The following is an 8,900-nucleotide window of genomic DNA, read 5'->3' on the forward strand; positions in this document are numbered from 1 at the left end:
GATATCAAGTTCGTATTTTGTGTCCGTGACAGTTTGTCGAGACTTCACTCACCTCAGATATCAGAGCTAGTTTCTTCTTTGTTAGAGTGTGGATTACCCCTCAGCTTGGAAGTGTACTAGCACTTTAGAGGTTGCGAATTACCCTCCTCTAAACTGATACTTCTTTTGTTACAATATTGGAGTCTTATTCTTCTTGGAGAGAGTGGATTACCCCTTTTCTTGAAGCTCTTAAGGCATTTTAGAGGTTGCGGAGTACCCTCCTCTAAACCAATATTGTCTTCTTGTAGAGTCATTTCTGTCCTTCTCTTAGAATGGTCGGGGGCCAAGACATTAATATGATGGAAAGTTCAGAATCCAAGTTAGATGCTATCATGAATGCCCTTGCTACGTTATCGCAAAGAACTGCAGAGATTGAAGGAGTCGTGGCAAGGCTTCATAATGATGGAGCATGTGGGATGGCACAATCTAGGTTGCACCAGCCTCAAACTTCTACACTTGGAGAAGCAACTTTGCCTCAGGTTCGACAAGCACCGCTGGTTCTACAACATAAGGAACCCCGAGTTAGCCTTCCAGACAAGTTCGATGGTATACGTTCCAAGTTTTGAGGATTCGTCAACCAAATCAGGTTGATAACAGTTTTACAGCCCGAACGCTATCCAACGGAGGAGTCACGTATTGGGCTTGTTGGAACCTTACTTACAAGACAAGCTCTATCATGATTTGCTCCTTTGTTTGAGAAACGATCGTCCATACTAAACAACTTTGAAACCTTTTTGGAGGCATTTGCGAAAACATTTGGTGAACACGATAAGGTTCGATGGGCTACAACAAAGATTCGGTCACTACGACAAGGAATGCGTTCTACATCAGTCTATGCATCAGACTTCAGGCAATTAGCATGCGACATCAATTGGGATGAAGAAGCGTTGATGAGTCAATTCTATTGGGATTTAAGGGACGATGTGAAGGATTTGCTATTAACTCTTCCTGATCCGCAAACGCTCAACAAAGCTATTAGCCAAGCTGTGAAGTGTGATAACCGCTTATTCCAACGTCACCAAGATCAACGTTCAAGACAACATACGATTCGCCACACCCCAACTATGTCGACAAGTAGCGTGAATTCACATTTAGAGGTAGAAGACATGCAAATTGATGCGGTACGTGTCAAATCTCTTACTCTAGAAGAAAAAAAGCGACGTATGGAGGAAGGTCTATGCTTGTATTGCGGTGAAGAAGGCCACAAAGTTGGAAACTGCCCCAAGAAGCAAAATCGACGTATTATCAAGACTAGGGGTGCGTTTATTCAAGAAAACGAGGATGTCCAGCCACAATAGGAACTGTGCGGCTGGACAGTGAAATATCGCAACAACAATCAGGTTCCTTTCTTTCCGCTCAACCTGCCTTTTGTTTTACAATCTCTTTGCTTATTGGATCTCAGAAACTGAGAACCTTAGCATTATTAGATTCAGGAGCATCTGCTTGTTTTTTAGACGAAGAATTTGCAAAGCGTCATAAGATCCCTTTAGTACAAAAATCCAAACCTATTCACGTTGAGGTCATAGATGGACGACCTTTATTGTCTAGTAGTGTCACCCATGAATCAGAACCTATAGAAGTGATGTTTAAGGACCATAGTAGTCATATTATTTTCAATATTATTAGAACCCCATCAAATCCTGTTATTCTTGGTCTTTTCTGATTGAAAAAGCATAATCCATCCATAGATTGGAAGTTGCGGAAGATGACCTTTCTCACAAAACCACCCAAGAGCAAGCCTAGTAAAAAACCCCAAATAGAAAAATCCTTATTTATTGGAGCAAGAGCATTTATAAGATTGTCCAAGGGAGGCACACCGTTTGTCATCTATGCGGCTCCAACTACCGGGGAGAAGATCTCGACAGCAAGTATATCGGAGCAATATAAGGATTTTAAAGACGTGTTTCAAAAGAAAAATGCCGACATGCTACTGGAACACAGACCATATGATTGCGCCATAGACTTACAAGAAGGAGCACAACTGCCTCTTGGCCCAATCTACAATCTATCGCAGATGGAGTTGGCGGAGTTACGGAAGTACATCGACGAGAATCTAGCCAAGAACTTCATCCGTCATTCAAAATCGTCAGCTAGAACACCCATCTTATTTGTGAAGAAGAAAGATGGCTCGTTGCGGATGTGGGTGGACTATCGAGGCCTCAACAAGGTAACAAAGAAGAATCGTTATCCGTTACCCTTGATTTCTGGTCTCTTAGAACAACTTCGACGTGCAAGGATCTTTACAAAAATTGATCTAAGGGGAGCTTACAACCTCGTACGAATCAAGGAAGGAGATGAGTGGAAGACAGCGTTCCGTACAAGGTATGGCCATTTTGAATATAATGTCATGCCCTTTGGTCTTACCAATGCTCCAACGATCTTTCAACATATGATGAATGACATTTTCCAAGAGTACCTTGACGATTTTGTTGTCATCTATTTGGATGATATTTTGATATTCTCCAAAAATGAGGAAGTGTATGAAAAACACGTTCGTTTGGTATTAGAGAAACTACGTGAGTGAGGACTATATGCCAAGTTGGAGAAGTGTTTATTTCACCAAATAGAGATGGAGTTTCTGGGGTTCGTTGCGACTACGGAAGGCTTGAAGATGGACCCCAAGAAGGTGGAAGCAATCGTGTCCTGGGAGGTTTCGAAGACGATTAGAGATGTACAATGCTTTCTTGGTTTTGCCAACTTCTATCGGATCTTTATCAAGAATTACTCTCAAGTTGCTGCTCCTCTCACTCAGTTGACATGCAAGGATAAGCTGGAATGGGGACCTCTAACAGAGAAGGCGTTTCAAAACCTGAAGACCGCATTTACTACAGCTCCAATCTTGATACATCCAGACTTTACAAAGGCCTTCTATTTAGAAACTGATGCTTTGGATTTTGCTTTGGCAGCTGTACTTTCACAAATAAGAGAAGATAAGAAGCTCCATCCGGTTGCATTCTATTCTCGAAAGTTCTCTGCTACTGAAATCAATTATGAGATCTACGATAAGGAACTTCTTGCTATAGTGGATTCTTTCCAAGAATGGCGTCACTTTCTTGAAGGAGCTGCACATCCAGTGACCGTATATACAGATCACAAGAATTTGGAGTATTTCATGTCGGCTCGAGTTCTAAATCGATGTCAAGCTCGATGGAGTATGTTGCTATCTAGGTTCGATTTTATTATCACTTATCGACCTGAAAAGCAGCAAGGACTATCTGATGCCTTATCGAGGAGATCGTATCTTGTACTAAAGACTGGAAAAGCAACGTTTGATCAACAATGTACGATATTGTTGAAGCCAGAGCAATTTCAGCTTTGCGCTACTATTATACCAATTGATGCTGACTTCCTGAATCAGGTACGTGCCATAACCATTGAAGATTCAGTAGCCATTGATATTAAGCAGCATGCCAATGACAACAAGTTCAAGGTGGAGGGAGAACTTTTATACTTTGAAGAGCGGTTATATATCCCAAAAGGACCAGCACGACTCCGAGTTCTTCAATCTCGCCACGATTTTCCAGCTGCGGGACATTTTGGATTCAACAAGACCTTGGAGCTTATTTCTCGAGATTTTTGGTGGCCCCAAATGTGGAAGGATGTGAAAGATTTTGTCCTCTCCTGCAACATCTGTTCAAGATCCAAGAATCCTTGGCATTGCCCTTATGGACTCCTACAGCCATTGCCGATTCTACGTCGACCATGGTCTTCAATTTCCATGGACTTCATCACAGACCTGCCATCATCGAACTCATTTGACAGCATCTTTGTCGTGGTAGATCGGCTTACAAAAATGGCACACTTTATCCCTTATAAGAAGATATCGTCCAGTGAAGTCAAAGGAAGGCTCTTTCTTGATAATATGTATCGATATCATGGACTACCAGATGATATCGTATCAGATCGAGGAACCCAGTTCGTATCAAAGTTTTGGAGATCTCTCTTTGAGATACTGAAGGTGGATATCAAACTTTCTTCGACTTTTCATCCTCAAACTGACGGTCAAACGGAACGGGTGAACCAAGTCTTGCAACAATACTTACGATGCAGCATCAACTATCAGCAAGACGATTGGACCACATATCTACCGCTAGCCGAGTTTGCATATAACAACACCCTCCATGCGTCGACTCAATACACACCATTCTTTTCCAACTATGGGTATCATCCAAAGCTTGATTTATTGAATCCATCAACAATTAACAATCCAGCAGCTGAAAGATTTGCGAAACAACTATCAGAGCTTCAAAATACGTTGAAGCTTCAATTACAATCCGCTCAAGAATCCTACAAGGCGTCTGCAGATAGATTTCAGAATCAAGCCCCTACTTTCAAAATTGGAGATAAAGCATAGCTTCTTCGATGGAATATCAAGACCAAGCGACCATGTGATAAGTTGGACTATCGAAGATTGGGACCATTTATCATCCAAAAGCAAATCAATCCAGTGGCGTACGGTCTGGAATTACCGGCTTCTATGAAGATACATCCAATCTTTCATGTTTCTTTGTTGGAGCCTTATCGAGAGTCATCTTTTCCTGGAAGAGTGCAATGTCCGCCACCTAGTATTGAGATCGAGAACCACGAGGAATACGAGGTTGAAAAGGTGCTGGATTCTCGGCGAAGGTGGGGCAAGTTGGAGTATCTTGTTCATTGGTGCGGCTATGACATTAATGAGCGAACGTGGGAGCCAGCTGAAAATCTCACCAATGCGCCACAAAAGGTACAAGAGTTTCATCAACAACATCCTCATAAACCTAAGCCGGTTTGACAATAGCTTCTTTCTGAAGCTTGCTCATCGAAGAATATAAGAAAGGGAGAGAGCACCACCAAAATTCGTAGTTGATGTAGTTATTTTCTCCAAGATAAAATAGAATTTTTTCAGTAGCCATAGTTTGGTCTTCTGATATGGATAGCCAAGAGATAGATACTATGCCAGTTACATTATCTCAACCAACTAGTTCACGAAGGCGACCCCGAGATGAAGAACCACCTGCACCACGATGACGATGGAGGATACCAAATAACCGATCACTGGTAATTGTATTTGAGTCCGAGCCTGCTTACGATGGTCAACCAGAAGGCATATTTGCAGGACAATTTCACAATGAAGATACGGAAGTTCATGCTTGGTTAGAAGTTGAAGGAGTGGGCCACTATCGTTGGCTTCAAGGGCCGATAAACTACTTACCTCGTGAACAACAGTTGGAGTTCATAGTAGACGTTATGCGACAGATCTTCATTTTCTTACGTTGGTACTCATTGACAACAACATTGCTTCTCAGAGACCTCGAAGCTAAAGGAGGGGGTGATGTTAGGGACATAGTCCTTAGAACCTTCTAGGGACAAGTTTCTAGAACCTTCTAGAGACAAGTTTCTAGAACCTTCTAGAGACAAGCTTCTAGAACCTTCTACAAGCAAGTCTTTGGAACCTTCTAGAAGCTTCTTAGTTAGTAGAAGATGTTAGGGACATAGTCCTTAGAACCTTCTAGAGATAAGTTTCTAGAACCTTTTAGAAGTAAGTCTCTGGAACCTTCTAGAAGCTTCCTAGTTGGTAGAAGTTGCTTGAGAAGCTTCCTAAATAGGAGTATATATTGGGATCGAGGCTGAAGAGTTCTTCAGTCTCGACAACACATCTCTTGGAGCTCTAGCTCACTTCTCTGATATTGTTCTTGTATTCATTTGATTAATCTAGTTCTTATCTGTTCTTCTTGAACTTCTTGGTACATATCAAGTCTGTATTCTGTGTCCGTGACAGTTATTTAGAAGACATCTTAATCTACTCTAAGAACTTAGAAAAGCATGAATTTTATGTTTATTATGTATTACAAAACTTTAGAGATGTAGAATTATATGTGAAGCTAGAAAAGTATGTATTCCACACTACTCAAGTTAACTCTTAGGATACATCATTTCCAATGGTCTAATGATAGATCTAAAAAAGGTCCAGACTATCATGGATTGGAAGATTTTAAGAAAAATAAGGGATGTGTAATACTTTTTGGGTTTTGTTCATTATTATCAAATCTTCATCAAGATTTTTTCTCAAGTTTCAGCTCTATTTATATGTTTGACTTGTTAAGACAAATTTAAGTGGAATAAAGAAACCGAAGCATCATTTGATGCTTTTAAAAAAGAATTTATTTTTGTACCAATTTTATATCATGTTGATTTTTTTAAGACATTTTTTATGGAAATAGATGCATCACACTTTGCCTTGGATGTAATATTATCACAAATAGAATAAATTATAAATTCCATCTAATAGCTTTTCATTCCACATAATTTTTAACAACTGAGATTAATTATGAAATCCACAACAAAGAGTTCCTTACAATCATGGATTCATTTCAAGAATAGCCTCATTATTTAAAAAGCGCTTCAAGTCGAGTCACTATATATATATATAGATCATAAGAACCTTAACTATTTTATGTCGACACGTATTTTAAATTATTGTCAAGCTCATTTGAACATGTTCTTATCAAGATTTGATTTCAAGATCATTTATCAATCTAAAAAAAAATAAGGTTTATTAGATGCCATTTTTAAACATACTTATCTTATTTCAAAAGAAAGAGATGAAACTTTTGATCAACAAAAAATAATTATTTAGGAGCCAAAATATTTTTACTTTTGAATAGCAAAATCAACATTGATTATTGATTCAATGTTTGTAAAGAAAATTCAATCAAGTATGTCCTTTAATCATCTTATCTATAATATTAAAAATAATTCTTCTAAGTCTCATGATACTTTTAAGTTCAAGTTTAAGAATAACTTATTTTATTTTGAGGAAAGATTATACATTCCAAAAGGTGGAATTTAATTATGTCTCCTTTAAACTTATCACGACTTTCAAATAACTAGATATTTTGGATACAACAAGACTTAGGAGCTAATATTGAAAAAATTTTAGTCGCCTAAAATATGGAAGGCAATCAAAGTCTTTGTATAATCATATGATATTTGTTCAAGATTCAAAACTCCTTGCCTTTATTAGCCATTACTTATTTTAGAATAACCATGGTTTTCTGTTTCTATGGATTTTATCATAGATCTTTTAATTCTAAGTTCATATGATTTTATATTTATAGTAGTATATCATTTTACCAAGATGGCATATTTTGTACTATGTATAAATCTATTACAAAGGAAAAAAAGACTGAGCTTTTTCTTAATAATATCTATTGCTATCATGGATTACTTAAAGATATTTTATTAGATAAGGGGACTCAATTTATATCAAGATTTTGAAAAATCCTTTTCAAGATTTTAAAGGTGGATATAAAGCTCTCTTTAGCTTTTCATCTTCAAACTGATGGAAAAATAAAATAGATGAATCAATTTTTGGAGCAATACTTAAGATGTACCATCAACTATCATTAAGATAATTGGACAATTCTTTTATCATTGACAGAGTTTGAGTATAATAATTTAGTACATTCTTATATTCAATAAATATCTTTTTTTGCCAACTATGGTTATCATTGATAATTTGATAATTTTGACTTTTCAAAAGTTGATAATCTTATTGTAAAAGATTTGGCAAATTATTTGTTAGAGCTTTATGCAATAATAAAAGCAGAATTAGAAGGAGCTTAAGAATGACAAAAAAATAATATAGATGCCTATTGCAAGGAATAACTATAATTCAATGTAGATGACAAGATATATTTACTTTGTCGTAATATCAAGACTACTTGTTCTTGTGACAAATTGGACTATTATAGGCTCAGACCTTTTCTTATTAATAAACAAGTCAATCTTTTTACTTATCAATTATATCTCCCAGAGCCTACGAAGATCCACCCCATATTTCATGTGTCTCTTTTTAAGCCACGTAAGACAAAAGATATTTCAAAAAGAAGACAAATGCCACTTCTTCCTATAGAAGTGCACAATAATTAAGAATTTGAGGTCAAAGAAGTCTTAGATTTAAGGCGGTGCTAAAATAAGTTGAAATATCTTATTCATTGGCATGAATATGGTATTAGTGAATATACATAAAAGTTAGCAAAACATCTTACAAATGCAATAAAGAGAGTTGAATCTTTTTATTGACGACATCTATCAAAACCAACATAAAGAATAATAAAAATTTGCTATAAAAGAAATAAGATCAAAAAAAGATAATAATCTATTTTTTATCCTTTTTTGTATTGAAAAAACACAATAAGCAAGACACAAGTAACTAGAAATCAGCAAGATTAGACACAAAAGAAGTGTGGAATGAGATACCTCTCACTTCCAACACCTTTTACTTATAGGTAAAGGTTATATCTATTTTGGCTAATATTCATCTTACTTTCATTCAACTAAACTCTAGATTCCTCTTAACCTAGCCGCCACTTAAAACCCTAGCTGCCACCTATAATCCTAGCTGCCACCTTGGTAACTTTCTTTCATCTTTTTGTTGCCCTTTGACCATTAACAACTTATCTAAGATAATATCTTTTATCTTCTAACTTATCCTCTATTTACTTTAACACTCCTACTTTGCTATTGGTGAAAGGCTAATAAACCTAATCCCTTTGTCAATTTGTAATGTCTATCTTTTACCAATGCCTTTATGAATAAATCAGCAAGCATGTCTTCCATTGCACAATATTTCATGTCAATTATTTCCATCTCAATCTTCTCTCGTATGAAGTGATGTTGATTGTCAATGTATTTTGTCCTTGAATGATGCTTTGGATTCTTAGCAAAAACAAGGCATCTTTGATTGTCATACTTCATTGGAGTTGCTTCCAATTGCACAAGTCCAATGTCTTCTAAAACTTGTCTTAGCTATATTGCTTCCATTGCACCATGACTTGCTGCCATGTATTCCGCCTCCATTGTAGACCTTGCAATTGTTG

Source organism: Physcomitrium patens, chromosome 5 (genome assembly GCF_059467195.1).
Source record: "Physcomitrium patens ecotype Gransden chromosome 5, ASM5946719v1, whole genome shotgun sequence".
Taxonomy (NCBI): domain Eukaryota; kingdom Viridiplantae; phylum Streptophyta; class Bryopsida; order Funariales; family Funariaceae; genus Physcomitrium; species Physcomitrium patens.